The sequence below is a fragment of the Mercurialis annua genome, linkage group LG1-X, assembly GCF_937616625.2.
Source record: "Mercurialis annua linkage group LG1-X, ddMerAnnu1.2, whole genome shotgun sequence".
Classification (NCBI taxonomy): Eukaryota; Viridiplantae; Streptophyta; class Magnoliopsida; order Malpighiales; family Euphorbiaceae; genus Mercurialis; species Mercurialis annua.
Genome location: NC_065570.1, coordinates 36,535,442 through 36,551,293, shown reverse-complemented (window position 1 = coordinate 36,551,293; position 15,852 = coordinate 36,535,442).

Below are 15,852 nucleotides of genomic sequence, written 5' to 3'. Positions count from 1 at the left end.
AGATACGATATACTAATCTAGCATCACTTTTGACGCACACTCTGCGTAATATAACCTAACCATGCTTAGGTAATCATAATGACGCGTTAAAGAGACTTGTGATGCAAGATAAGAATGGTAATTGAAACGACGCGTTAAAGAGACTTGAGACGCGACATACAAATCTAGCGTCACTTTTCACGCACACTTTGTGTAAAATAACCTAACCATGCTTATGTAATCGGAAAGACGCGTTAAAAACACCTGAGACGCGGCATACTAATCTAGCGTCACTTTTCACGCACACTTTGCGTAATAATAACATAACCATGCTTAGGTAATCGAAACGACGCGTTAGAGAGACTTGTGACGCAACATAAGCATGGTAATCGGAACGACGCGTTAAATTGACTTGAGACGCGACATACTAATCTAGCGTCACTTTTCACGCACACTTTGCGTAATATAACCTAACCATGCCTAGGTAATCGGAACGACGCGTTAAAAAGACTTGAGATGCTACATACTAATATATTGTCACTTTTCAAGCACACTTTGCGTAATATAATCTAACCATGCTTAGGTAATCAGAACGACGCGTTAAAGACATTTGTGACGCGACATAAGCACAGTAATCAGAACGACGCGTTAAAGAGACTTGAAACGCGCCATACTAATCTAGCGTCACTTATTACGCACGCTTTGCGTAATATCACCTAACCATGCTTACTTAATCAGAACGACGCATCAAAAAGACTTGAGTAGCGACATATTAATCTAGCGTAACGTTTCACGCACACTTTGCGTAGTATAACCTAACTATGCTTAGGTAATCGGAACGACGGGTTAATAAGCATGGTAATCAAAACAACGCGTTAAAGAGACTTGAGACGCAAGATACTAATATAGCGTCACTTTTCACGCAGACATTGCGTAATATAACCTAATCATGCTTAGGTAAATGGAAAAACGCGTTAAAGAGCATTGAGATGCGACATACTAATCGAGCGTCACCTTTCACGTTGCGTAACATAACCTAACCATGGTTAGGTAATCAGAACGACACATTAAAAAGACTTGAGACCCGATATACTAATCTACCGTCACTTTTCAGTACACTTTGCGTAATATAAGCTTTCCATGCTTAGGTAATTGGAACGACGTGTTAAAGAGACTTGAGACGCGATTTTGCATAATATTACCTAAGCATGCTTAGGAAATCGGAACGACGTGTTAAAGAGACTTGACACGCGTCATACTAATCTAGCGTCACTTTTCACGCACACTTTGCGTAATATAACCTAACCATGCTTAGGAAATCAGAAGACGCGTTAGTGAGACTTGAGGTAGGATATACTGATCTAGCGTCACTTTTCACGCACACTTTGCGTAATATAACCTAACCATGCTTAGGTAATCATAATGACGAGTTAAAGAGACTTGTGACGCGAGATAACCAAGGTAATCGAAACGACGCGTTAAAGAGACTTGAAACACGACTTACTAATACAACGTCACTTTTCACACACACTTTGCGTGATATAACCAAACCATGATTAGATAATCGGAACGATGCGTTAGAGAGACTTGTGACGCGGCATAAGCATGGTAATCGAAACAACGTGTTAAAGACACTTGAGACGCGACATACTAATCTAGCATCACTTTTAACGCACTCTTTGCGTAATATAACCTAACCATGCTTAGGTAATCGGAACAACGCATTAAAGAGCCTTGAGACGCGACATACTAATCTAGCGTAACTTTTAACGCACAGCTTGCGTAATATAACCTAGCCATGCTTAGGTAATTAGAATGACACGTTAAAGAGACTTGAGATGCGACATATTAATCTAACGTAACTTTTTGCGCACACTTTGCGTAGTATAACCTAAACATGCTTAGGTAATCGGAACGACACGTTAGAGAGAATTGAGGATATACTGATCTAGCGTCACTTTTCACGCACACTTTGAGTAATATAACATAATCATCTTAGGTAATCGGAACGACGTGTTAGAGAGACTTGACACGTGACATACTAATTTAGCGTTGCTTTTCACGCACACTTTGCGTAATATAACCTAACCATGCTTGGGAAATCGGAACGACCGTTAGAGAGACTTGAGATACGATATACTAATCTAGCATCACTTTTGACGCACACTCTGCGTAATATAACCTAACCATGCTTAGGTAATCATAACGACGCGTTAAAGAGACTTGTGATGCAAGATAAGAATGGTAATCGAAACGACGCGTTAAAGAGACTTGAGACGCGACATACAAATCTAGCGTCACTTTTCACGCACACTTTGTGTAAAATAACCTAACCATGCTTATGTAATCGGAACGACGCGTTAAAGAGACCTGAGACGCGGCATACTAATCTAGCATCACTTTTCACGCACACTTTGCGTAATAATAACATAACCATGCTTAGGTAATCGAAACGACGCGTTAGAGAGACTTGTGACGCGACATAAGCATGGTAATCGGAACGACGCGTTAAATTGACTTGAGACGCGACATACTAACCATGCTTAGTTAGTCGGAACAACGCGTTAAATAGAATTGAGACGCGATATACTAATCTAGCGTCAGTTTTCAAGCAAACTTTACGTACTATTACCTAACCATGGTTAGGTAATCGCAACGCCGCTTTAAATCAACTTGAGACGCGACATACTAATTAATTGTGACGTTTCACGCACACTTTGCGTAATATAACCTAACCATGCTTAGGAAATTGGAACAACGCGTTACAGAGACTTGACGTAGGATATACTATTCTAGCGTCACTTTTCACGCACACTTTGCGTAATATAACCTAACCATGCTTAGGTAATCGTAACGACGCGTTAAAGAGACTTGTGACGCGAGATAAGCATGGTAATCGAAACGACGCGTTAAAAAGACTTGAGATGCGACATACTAATATAGCGTTACTTTTCACGCACACTTTGCGTAATATAACCTAACCATTCTTAGGTAACCGGAACGACGCGTTAAATAGACGTAAGATGCGACATACTATTGTCATTTTTCACGCACACTTTACGTAATATAACCGAATCATGCTTAGGTAATCGGAACGACGCATTACATAGACTTGTGACGCGACATAAGCATGGTTGGAACGACGAGTTAAAGTGACTCAAGACGCGCCATACTAATCTAGCGTCACCTTTCAAGCACACTTTGTGTAAAATAACCTAAGCATGCTTAGGTAATCGGAACCACGCGTTAAAGAGAATTGAGACGCGGCATACTAATCTAGCGTCTCGTTTCACACACACTTTGCGTAATATAACCTAACTATGCTTAGGTAACTGGAACGACGCCTTAAAGAGACTTGAAATGCGACATACTAATCTAGCTTATCTAGCGTAACTTTTCACGCACACTTAGCGTAATATAACCTAACTATTCTTAAGTAATAGGAACGACAAGTTTAATAGAATTGAGACGTGACATACTAATGTATTGTTACTTTTCACGCACACTTTCCGCAAAGTAACCTAACCATCCTTAGGTAATCGGTACAACGCGTTAAAGAGAATTGAGACACGATATACTAATCCAGCGTCACTTTCCGCGAACACTTTGCGTAATATAATCTAACCATGCTTAGGTAATTGGAACAACGCGTTTAATAGACGTTAGACTCGACATACTAATTAATTATTACTTTTCACGCACAATTTGCGTAATATATAACCTAACCATGCTTAGGTAATCGAAAAGACGCGTTAGAGAGACTTGTGACGCGACATAAGGATGGTAATCGAAACGACGTGTTAAAGAGACTTGAGACGCGACATACAAATCTAGCGTCACTTTTCACTCACACGTTGCGTAATATAACCTAACCATGCTTAGGTAATCGGAACGACGCGTTAAAGATCCTTGAGACGCAACATACTAATCTAGCATAACTTTTCACGCACACCTTGCGTAATATAATCTATCCATGCTTAGGTAATCAGAACGACACGTTGAAGAGACTTGAGACGCGTAATACTAATCTAGCGTCACTTTTTACGCACACTTTGCGTAATATAACCTAACCATGCTTGGGAAATCAAAACGGCGCGTTAGAGAGACTTGAAATACGATATACTAATCTAACGTCACTTTTCACGCACACTCTGCGTAATATAACCTAACCATGCTTAGGTAATCGAAACGACGCGTTAAAGAGACTTGAGATGCGACACACCAATCTAGTGTCACTTTTCACGCAAACTTTGCTTAATCTAACCTAACCATGCTTAGGTAATCGGCATGACGCGTCAAATCGACTTGAGACACGACATACTAATCTAGCGTCACTTTTCACGCACACTTTGTGTAAAATAACCTAACCATGCTTAGGTAATCGGAACGACGCGTTAAAGACACCTGAGACGCGGCATAATTATCTAGCGTCACTTTTCACGCACACTTTGCATAATAGTAACCTAACCATGCTTAGGTAATCGAAACGACGCGTTAGAGAGACTTGTGACGCGACATAAGCATTGTAATCGGTACGACGCGTTAAAGTGACTTGAGATGCGACATACTAATCTAGCGTCACTTTTCACGAACACTTTGCGTAATATAACCTAACCATGCTTAGTTAATCGGAACAACGCGTTAAATAGAATTGAGACGTGATATACTAATCTATCGTCAGTTTCAAGCAAACTTTGCATACTATAACCTAATCATGGTTAGGTTATCGCAACGCCGCTTTTAATCAACTTGAGACGCGACATACTAATTAATTGTGACTTTTACGCACACTTTGCGTAATATAACCTAACCAAGATTAGGAAATCGGAACAACGCGTTAGAGAGACTTGAGGTAGGATATACTAATCTCGCGTCAATTTTCACGCACACTTTGCGTAATATAATCTAACCATGCTTAGGTAATCGTAACGACGCGTTAAAGAGACTTGGGACGCGAGATAAGCATGGTAATCGAAACGACACGTCAAAGAGACTTGAGACGCGACATACTAATCGAGCGTCACTTTTCACGCACACTTTGCATAATATAACCTAACCATTCTTAGGTAATCGGAACGACGCGTTAAATAGACGCATGACGCGACATACTATTGTCATTTTTCACGCACACTTTGCGTAATATAACCTAACCATGCTTAGGTAATTCAAACGACGCATTACACCGACTTGTGACGCGACATAAGCATGGTAATTGGAACGACGATTTAAAGTGACTTGAGATGCGACATACTAATCTAGCGTCACTTTTCACGCATACTTTGCGTAAAAACCTAACCATGCTTGGGTAATCGGAACCACGCGTTAAAGAGAATTGAGACGCGGCATACTAATCTAGCGTCACTTTTCACGCACACTTTGAGTAAAATAACCTAATCATGTATAGGTAATCGGAACAACGCGTTAAAGAGACTTGAGACGCGACATACTAATCTAGCGCCTCTTTTCACGCACACTTTGCGTAATATAAACCAACCATGCTTAGGTAATCGGAACGACGCGTTAGAGAGACTTGTGACGCAACATACTAATATATTATCACTTTTCACGCACAATTTGCGTAATATAACCTAACCAAGCTTAGGTAATCGGAACGACGCGTTAAAAAGACTTGTGACTCAACATACTTATCTAGCGTCACTTTTCACGCACACTTTGCGTAATATAACCTAATTATGCTTAGGTAATAAGAAGGATGCGTTAAACAGACATGAGACGCGAAATATTAATCTAGCATTACTTGTCACGCACGCATTGTGTCATATAACCTAACCATGCTTAGGTAATCGGAACGACGCGTTAAAGAAAGAGACTTGAGACGCGACATACTAATCTAGCGTTACTTTTCTCGCACACTTTGCGTAATATAACCTAACCATTCTTGGGTAATCGGAACGACGCGTTAAAAAGACTTGAGACGCGACATACTAATCTAGCGTCACTTTTCACGCACTCTTTGCGTAATATAACATAACCATGCTTAGGTAATCGGAACGACGCGTTAAAGAGACTTCAGATGCGACATACTAATCTATTGTCACTTTTCATGCACACTTTGCATAATATAACCTAACCATGGTTAGTTAATCAGAATGACGGGTTAGAGAGACTTGTGACGCGACATACTAATCTAGCATTACTTTTCACGCGTACTTTACGTAATATAACCTAACCATGCTTAGGTAATCGGAAAGAGGTGTTAAACAGACTTGTGACGCAACATAAGCATAAGTGTGCGTGAAAAGTAACGCTAGATTAGTATGTCGCGTCTCAAGTGTCTTTAACGCATCGTTCCATTACCTAAGATTGGTTAGCTTATATTACGCAAAGTGTGCGTGAAAAGTGACGCTAGATTAGTATGTCGCATCTCAAGTCTCTTTAACGCGTCGCTCTGATTAACGAAGCATGGTTAGGTTATATTACGCAAAAGTGTGCGAGAAAAGTAACAATAGATTAGTATGTCGCGTCACAAGTGTCTTTAACGCGTCGTTCCGATTACTTAAGCATAATTAGGTTATATTACGCAAGTTGTGAGTGAAAAGTGACGCTGGATTAGTAAGTCTCCTTTCAAGGCTCTTTAATGCGTCGTTCCGATTACCTAAGCATAGTTAGGTTATATTACACAGAGTTTTCGTGAAAAGTGACGCTAGATTAGTATGTCGCATCTCAAGTCGCCTTAACGCGTCGTTCCGATTACCATGCTTATGTCGCGTCACAAGTCTCTCTAACGCGTCTTTCTGATTACCAAAGCATGGTTAGGTTATAGTACGCAAAGAGTGCGTGAAAAGGATCAATAGATTAGTATGTCGCGTCTCAAGTCTCTTCATGCGTCGTTCCGATTACCTAAGCATGGTTAGGTTATAATACGCAAAGTGTGCGTGAAAAGTGACGGTAGATAATTATGTTGCGTCACAAATCTCTTTAACGCGTCGTTTCGATTACCTAAGCATGGTTAGTTATATTACGCAAAGTGTGTGTTAAAAGTGACGCTAGATTAGTATGTCCAGTCTCAAGTCTCTTTAACGCGTCGTACCGATAACCTAAGCTTGGTTAGGTTATATTACGCGAAGTGTCCGTAAAAAGTGACTCTAGGTTAGTATGTTTCGTCTTAAATCTCTTTAACGCATCGTTTTTATTACCATGCTTATCTCGCGTCAAAAGTCTCTTTCCAATTACCTAAGCATGTTTAGGCTATATTTCGCAAAGTGTGCGAGAAAGTGACGCTAGATTAGTATGTCGCGTCTCAAGGCTCTCTAACGAGTCGTTCTGATTTCCTAAGCAGGGTTAAGTTATACTACGCAAAGTGCGCATGAAAAGTGACGCTAGATTAGTATGTCGCGTTTTAAGTCTCTTTAACGCGCCATTTCGATTAACTAAGCATTGTAAGGTTATATTAGGCGAGGTGTGCGTGAAAAGTGATGCTAGATTAGTATGTCGCGTCTCAAGGCTCTTTAATGTGTCGTTCAAATTACCTAAGCATGGCTAGGCTATATTATGCAAAGTTTTCATTAAATGTGACGCTAAATTAGTATGTCGCGTCTCAAGTCTCTTTAACGCGTCGTTTGGATTACCATGCCTATGTCGCGTCGCAAGTTTCTTTATCGCGTCATTTCGATTACCATGCTTATGTCGCGTCCCAAGTCTCTCTAATGCGTCGTTCCAATTACCAAATATGTTAGGTTATAGTACAAAGTGTTCGTGAAAAGAATCAATAGATTAGTATGTCGCGTTTCAAGTCTCTTTCACGCGTCGTTACGATTACCTTAAGCATGGTTAGGTTATATTACGCAAAGTGTGCATGAAAAGTGACGCTGGATTAGTATGTCCAGTCTCAAGTCTCTTTAACGCGTTGTTCCGATTACCTAAGTATGGTTAGGTTATATTACGCAATGTGTGCGTAAAAAGTGACGCTTTTCGTCTCAAATCTCTTCAACGCATCGTTTTGATTACCATGCTTATCGCGCAATTCTTTCACGCGTCGTTCCGATTACCTAAGCATAGTTAGGTTATATTACGCAAAGTGTGCGTGAAAGTGACGCTTAGTATGTCGCGTCTCAAGTCTCTCTAACGCGTCGTTCCGATTTCCTAAGTTATATTACACAAAGCGTGCGTGAAAACTGACGCTAGATTAGTATGTCACGTCTCAAGTCTCTCTAACGCGTCGTTCTGATTACCTAAGCATAAGCATGGTTAGGTTATATCACGCAAAGTGTCCGTAAATAGATTAATATTGAATATCTCAATACTCTTTAACGCATCGTTTCGATTACCATACATATGTCGCGTCACAAGTCTCTAAGTACCTAAGCATGTCGCGTCTCAAGTCCATTTAATGTGTCGTTCCAACTAGCCAAGCATGGTTAGGTTATATTACGCAAAGTGTGCGTGAAAAATGACAATAGATTAGTGGAAAGCGTGAGTGTAAACTGATGCTAGATTAGTATGTCGCGTCTCAAGTCTCTTTAATGCGTCGTTCCGAATACCTAAGCATGGTTAGGTAATTTGACGCAAAGTGTGCGTGAAAAGTGACAATAGATTAGTATGTCGCGTCACAAGTTTATTTAACGCGTCGTTCCTATTACCTAAGCATGGTTAGGTTATATTACGCAAGGTGTGCGTAAACAGTGACGCTAGATTAGTATGTCGTGTCTCAAGTCTCTTTAACGCGCCGTTTAGATTACCATGCTTATATCGCGTCACAAGTCTCACTAACACGTTGTTCTGATTAACCAACTAGGTTATAGTACGCAAAGTGTGTGTGAAAAGGATCAATAAATTAGTATGTTGAGTCTCAAATCTGTTTACCACGTCGTTCCGATTACCTAAGCATGGTTAAGGTTATATTACGCAAAGTGTGCATCAAAAGTGACAAATGATTAGTATGTCGCATCTCGAGTGTATTTAACGTTTCATTCCAATTACCTAAGCATCATATGGTTATATTACGCAAAGTGTGCGTAAAAAGTGACGCTATATTAGTATAACGCGTCTCAAGTCTCTTAAATGGGTCGTTTCAATTACCATGCTCATGTCACATCACAAGTCTCTCTAACGTGTTGTTCGGATTACCTTAGCATGGTTAGGTTATATTACACAAAGTGTGCTTGAAAAATGACAATAGATTAGTATGTCGCGTCTCAAGACTAGACTATTTATCGCGTCGTTCCGATTACCTAAGCGTGGTTAGGTCATATTGAATGACAATAGATTAGTATTTCACGTCTCAAGGCTCATTAACGCGTCGTTTGGATTACCAAAGCATGGTTAGGTTATATTATGCAAATTTTGGGTGAAAAGTGACGCTAGATTAGTATGCCGCGTCTCAAGTCTCTTTAACGCATTGTTTTGATTGCCATGCTTATGTCGCGTCACAAGTCTCTCTAACACGTCGTTTTGATTACCTAAGCGTTGTTAGGTTATGCAAAGTTTGCGTGAAAAGGATCAATAGATTAGTATGTCGTGTCTCGAGTCTCTTTAGCGCGTCGTTCCGATTACCTAGGCATGGTTAGGTTATATTGCGCAAAGTGTGTGTGAAAAATGACAATAGATTAGTATGTCGCGTCATATGTCTGTATAACGCATCGTTCCAATTACCTAAGCATGGTTAGGTTATATTACGCAAGGTGTGCGTGAAAAGTGACGCTAGATTAGTATGTCGCGTCTTAAGACTCTTTAATGCGTCGTTCCGATTACCTAAGCATGGTTAGGTTATATTATGCAATGTTTGCGTGAAAAGTGACGCTAGATTAGTATGTCGCGTCTGAATTCTATTCAACGCATTATTTCAATTACCATGCTTTACGATTACCTAAGCATGGTAAGGTTATATTACACAAAGTGTACGTGAAAAGTAGTAATAGATTAGTATGTCGCATCTCAAGTCTCTTTAATGCGTCGTTGCGATTACCTGAAAATGATTAGGTTATATTACGCAAAGTGTACGTGAAAAGTTACGCTAGATAAGCTAGATTAGTATGTCGCATTTCAAGTCTCTTTAACGTGTTGTTCCGATTAACTAAGCATGGTTAGGTTATATTACGCAAAGTGTGCGTGAAAAGTGACGCTAGATTAGTATGTCACGTCTCAAGTCACTTTAACGCGTCGTTCCGATTACCATGCTTATGTCGAGTCACAAGTCTCTCTAACGCGTCGTTTCGATTATCTAAGCATGGTTAGGTTACTATTATGCAAATTGTGCGTGAAAAGTGACGCTAGATTAGTATGCCGCGTCTCAGGTGTCTTTAACGCGTCGTTCTGATTACCTAAGCATGGTTAGGTTATTTTACACAAAGTGTGCGTGAAAAGTGACGCTAGATTAGTATGTCGCATCTCAACTCTCTTTAACGCGTCGTTTCAATTATCATGGTTATCTTGCGTCACAAGTCTCTTTAACGCGTCGTTTCGATTACCTAAGCATGGTTAGATTATATTACGCAGAGTGTGCGTGAAAAGTGACGTTAGATTAGTATATCGTATTTCAAGTCTTTCTAGCGCACCATTTTGATTTCCCAAGCATGGTTAGGTTATATTACGAAAAGAGTGCGTTTAGTGACGCTAGATTAGTATTACGCGTCTCAAGTCTCTTCAACGTGTCGTTCTGATTACCTAAGCATGGATAGGTTATATTACGCGAGGTGTGCGTGAAAAGTTACGCTAGATTAGTATGTTGCGTCTCAAGGATCTTTAATGCGTTGTTCCGATTACCTAAGCATGGTTAGGTTATATTACGCGACGTGTGAGTGAAAAGTGACGCTAGATTAGTATGTCGCGTCTCAAGTCTCTTTAACGCGTCGTTTCGATTACCATCCTTATGTCGCGTCACAAGTCTCTCTAACACGTCTTTCCGATTACCTACGCATGGTTAGGTTATATATTAAGCAAATTGTGCGTGAAAAGTAATAATAAATTAGTATGTCGAGTCTAACGTCTATTAAACGCGGTACGCAAAGTGTTCGCGGAAAGTGACGCTAGATTAGTATATCGTGTCTCAATTCTCTTTAACGCGTTGTACTGATTACCTAAGGATAGTTAGGTTACTTTACGGAAAGTGTGCGTAAAAAGTAACAATACATTAGAATGTCACGTCTCAATTCTATTAAACGCGTCGTTCCGATTACTTAAGAATGGTTAGGTTATATTACGCAAAGTGTGCGTGAAAAGTTACGCTAGATAGATTAGTATGTCGCATTTCAAGTCTCTTTATGGCGCCGTTCAAGTTACCTAAGCATAGTTAGGTTATATTACGCAAAGTGTGTGTGAAACGAGACGCTAGATTAGTATGCCGCGTCTCAATTCTCTTTAACGCGTGGTTCTGATTACCTAAGCTTGGTTAGGTTATTTTACGCAAAGTGTGCGTGAAATGTGACGCTAGATTAGTATGGCGCGTCTCAAGTCACTTTAACTCGTCGTTCCAACCATGCTTATGTCGCATCCAAGTCTGTGTAATGCGTCGTTCTGATTACCTAAGTATGGTTAGGTTATATTACACAAAGTGTGCGTGAAAAATGACAATAGTATGTCGCATCTTACGTCTATTTAATGCGTCGTTCCGATTACCTAAGAATGGTTAGAATATGTTACGCAAAGTGTGCGTGAAAAGTAACGCTAGATTAGTATGTCGCATATCAAGTCTTTTTAACGCGTCGTTTCGATTACCATGCTTATCTCGCGTCACAAGTCTCTTTAACGCGTCGTTAGAATTACCTAAGCATGGTTAGGTTATAATACGCAAAGTGTGCCTTAAAAGTGACGTTAGAATAGTATATCCTACCTCAAGTCTCTCTAATGCGTCGTTCCGATTTCCTAAGCATGGTTAGGTTATATTACGCAAAGTGTGCGTGAAACGTCACAATTAATTAGTATGTCGCGTCTCAAGTCGATTCAAAGCGGCGTTGCGATTACCTAACCATAGTTAGGTAATAGTACGCAAAGTTTGCTTAAAAACTGACGCTAGATTAGTATATCGCGTCTCAATTCTATTTAACGCGTTGTTTCGACTAACTAAGCATGGTTAGGTTATATTACGCAAAGTGTGCGTGAAAAGTGACGCTAGATTAGTATATCGCGTCTCAAGTCAATTTAACGCGTCGTTCCGATTACCGTGCTTATGTCGCGTCATAAGTCTCTTTAACGCGTCGTTTCGATCACCTAAGCATGGTTATGTTATTATTACACAAAGTGTGCGTGAAAAGTGATGCTAGATTAGTATGCCGCGTCTCAGGTCTCTTTAACGCGTCGTTCCGATTACATAAGCATGGTTAGGTTATTTTACACGAAGTGTGCGTGAAAAGTGACGCTAGATTTGTATGTCGCGTCTCAAGTCTCTTTAACGCGTCGTTTCGATTACCATTCTTATCTTGCGTCACAAGTCTCTTTAACGCGTCGTTATGATTACCTAAGCATGGTTAGGTTATATTACGCAGAGTGTGCGTCAAAAGTGATGCTAGATTAGTATATCGTATCTTAAGTCTCTCTAACGGTCGTTCCGATTTCCCAAGCATTATTACGCAAAGTGTGCGTGAAAAGCAACGCTAAATTAGTATGTCACGTGTCAAGTCTCTCTAACACGTCGTTCCGATTACCTAAGATGATTATGTTATATTACGCAAAGTGTGCGTGAAAAGTGACGCTAGATCAGTATATCCTACCTCAATTCTCTCAAACGCGTCGTTCCGATTACCTAAGCATGGTTAGATTATATTACGCAAAGTGTGCGCAAAAAGTTACGTTAGATTAGTATGTCGCATCTCAAGTCTCTTTAACGTGTCGTTCTAATTACCTAAGCATGGCTAGGTTATATTACGCAAGCTGTGCGTTAAAAGTTACGCTAGATTAGTATGTCGCGTCTCAAGGCTCTTTAAAGCGTCGTTCCGATTACCTAAGCATGGTTAGGTTATATTACGCAAAGAGTGCGTTAAAAGTGACGCTAGATTAGTATGTCGCGTCTCAAGTCTCTTTAACACGTTATCATGCTTATGTCGCGTCACAAGTCTCTCTAACGCATCGTTCCGATTATCTAACCATGGTTAGGTTATATCACGCAAAGTGTGCTTGAAAAGTGACGTTATATTAGTAAGTCGCGTCTCAAGTCTCTTTAACGCGTCGTTACGATTACCTTGCTTATCTCGCGTCACAAGTCTCTTTAACTCGTCATTGTGATTACCTAAGCATGGTTAGGTTATATTACGCAAAGTGTGCGTGAAAAGTGACGCTAGATCAGTATATCCTACCTCAAGTCTCACTAACGCGTCGTTCTGATTTCCTAAGCATGGTTAGGTTATATTACGCAAAGTGTGCGTGAAAAGTGACGCTAGATAAGTATGACGCGAGTCAAGTCTCTTTAACATCTCGTTTCAAGCATGGTTGGGTTATTTTACGCAATGTGTGCGTGAAAACTGTTGCTAGGTTAGTATGTCGCGTCACAAGTCTCTCTAAAGCGTCGTTCCGATTGTTTAAGCATGGTCATATTACGTAAAATGTGCGTGAAAAGTAACGCTAGAATAGTATGTCGCATCTCAAGTCTCTTTAACGCGTCGTTTCGATTACCTAAGCATGGTTAGGTTATATTACACAATGTGTGCGTGAAAACTGTTGAAAGGTTAGTATGTCGCGTCACAAGTCTCTCTAACGCATCGTTCTGATTACCAAAGCATGGTTAGGTTATATTACGCAAAATGTACCCGAAAAGTTACGCTAGAATAGTATGTCGTGTCTCAAGTCTCTTTAAAGTGTCGTTCTGATTAGCTAAGCATAGTTAGGTTATAATACGCAAAGTGTGCGTAAAAAGTGACGCTAGATTAGTATGGCACGTTTCAAGTCTCTTTAACGCGTCTTTTCAATTACCATTGTCGCGTCATAAGTTTCTCTAACGTGTCGTTCTGATTACCTAAGCATGGTTAGGTTATATTACGCAAAGTGTGCGTGAAAATTGACAATATATTAGTATGTCGTGTCTCAAGTCTCTAAAACGCGTCGTTCCGATTACCTAAGCATGGTTAGGTTATTTTACGCAAAGTGTGTTGAAAAGTGACATTAGATTAGTACGTCGCGTCTCAAGTCCCTTTAATCTGTGTTCCGATTACCTAAGCATGGTTAGGTTATATTACGCAAAGTGTGCGTCAAAAGTTACGCTAGATTAGTATGTCGTGTCTCAAGTCTCTTTAACGCGTCGTTCCGATTACCAAAACATGGTTATGTTATATTACGCCAAGTGCGGCTTAAAAGCGTCGCTAGATTAGTATGTCATGCACAAGTCTCTTTAACGCGTTGTTACGATTACCTAAGCATGGTTAAGTTATATTACGCAAAGTGTGCGTAAAAAGTGACCTCAAGTCTCTTTAACGCATCTTTGTCACGTTACAAGCCTCTCTAACACGTCGTTCTGATTACCAAAGCATGGTTAAGTCTCTTTATCGTGTCGTTCCGATTACCTAAGCATGGTTAGGTTATTTTACGCGAATTGTGCGTGAAAAGTGACGTTAGATTAGTATGTCGCGCTCTTAAGTCTCTTTAACGCGTCGTACCGATTACCAAAGCATGGTTCGATTATATTATGCAATGTGTGCGTGAAAACTGTTGCTAGGTTAGTATGTCGATCTCAAGTCTCTTTAAAGCGTCGTTCCAATTACCTAATCATGGTTAGGTCGTATTACGCAAAGTGTGCATGAAAAGTGACGCTAGATTAGTATGTCGTGTCTCAAGTTTCTTTAACGCGTCGATCCATTCACCTAAGCATGGTTAGGTTATATTACGCAAAGCCTCCGTAAAAAGTGGCGCTAGATTAGTATGGCGCGTTTCAAGTCTCTTTAACGCGTCGTTCTGATACCTAAGCATGGTTAAGTTATATTACCAAAAGTGTGTGTGAAAAGTGACGCTAGATTAGTATGTCGTGTCTCAAGTCTCTTTAACGCTTCGTTCCGTTTACTAAAGCATGGTTAGGTTATATTACGCAATGTGTGCTTGAAATCTTTTGCTAGGTTAGTATGTCGTGTCTCAAGTGTCTTTAAAGCGTCTTTCCGATTACCTAATCATGGTTAGGTTGTATTATGCAAAGTGTGCGTGAAAAGTGACGGATATATTAGTATGTCGCGTCTCAAGTCTCTTTAACGCGTCGTTCCGATTACCTAAGCATGGTTAGGTAGTGTGCGTGAAAAGTAACAGTAGATTAGTATGTCGCGTATCAAGTCTCTTTAACTCGTCGTTCCGATTACCTAAGCATGGTTTAGTTATATTACGCAAAGTGTAAGTGAAAAGTGACGCTAAATTAGTATGTTATGTCTCAAGTCTCTTTAACGCGTCGTTTCGATTACTGTGCTTATGTCGCGTCACATGTGTTTCTAACGCGTCGTTCTGATTACCTATGCCTGGTTAGATTTTATTACGCAAAGTGTGCGTGAAAAGTGACAATAGATTAGTATGTAGCATCTCAAGTCTTTTTAACGCGTCGTTCCGATTACCTAGGCATGGTTAGGTTATTTTACGAAAAGTGTGCGTGAAAAGTGACGCTAGATTGGTATGACGCGTCTCAAGTCTCTTTTATACGTATTCCGATTACCTAAGCATGGTTAGATTATATTACGTAAAGTGTGCGTGAAAAGTGACGCTAGATTAGTATGTCGCATCTCAAGTCTCTTTAACGCGACTTTCCGATTACGTAAGCATGGTTAGGTAATATTACGCAAAGTGTGCGGGAAACGTGACGCTAGATTAATATGTCGCTACTCAAGTCTATTTGATGCGTCGTTCCGATTACCTAAGCATCGTTAGGTGATATTACGCAAAGTGTAAGTGAAAAGTGACGCTAAATTAGTATGTTATGTCTCAAGTCTCTTTAACGCGTCGTTTCGATTACTGTGC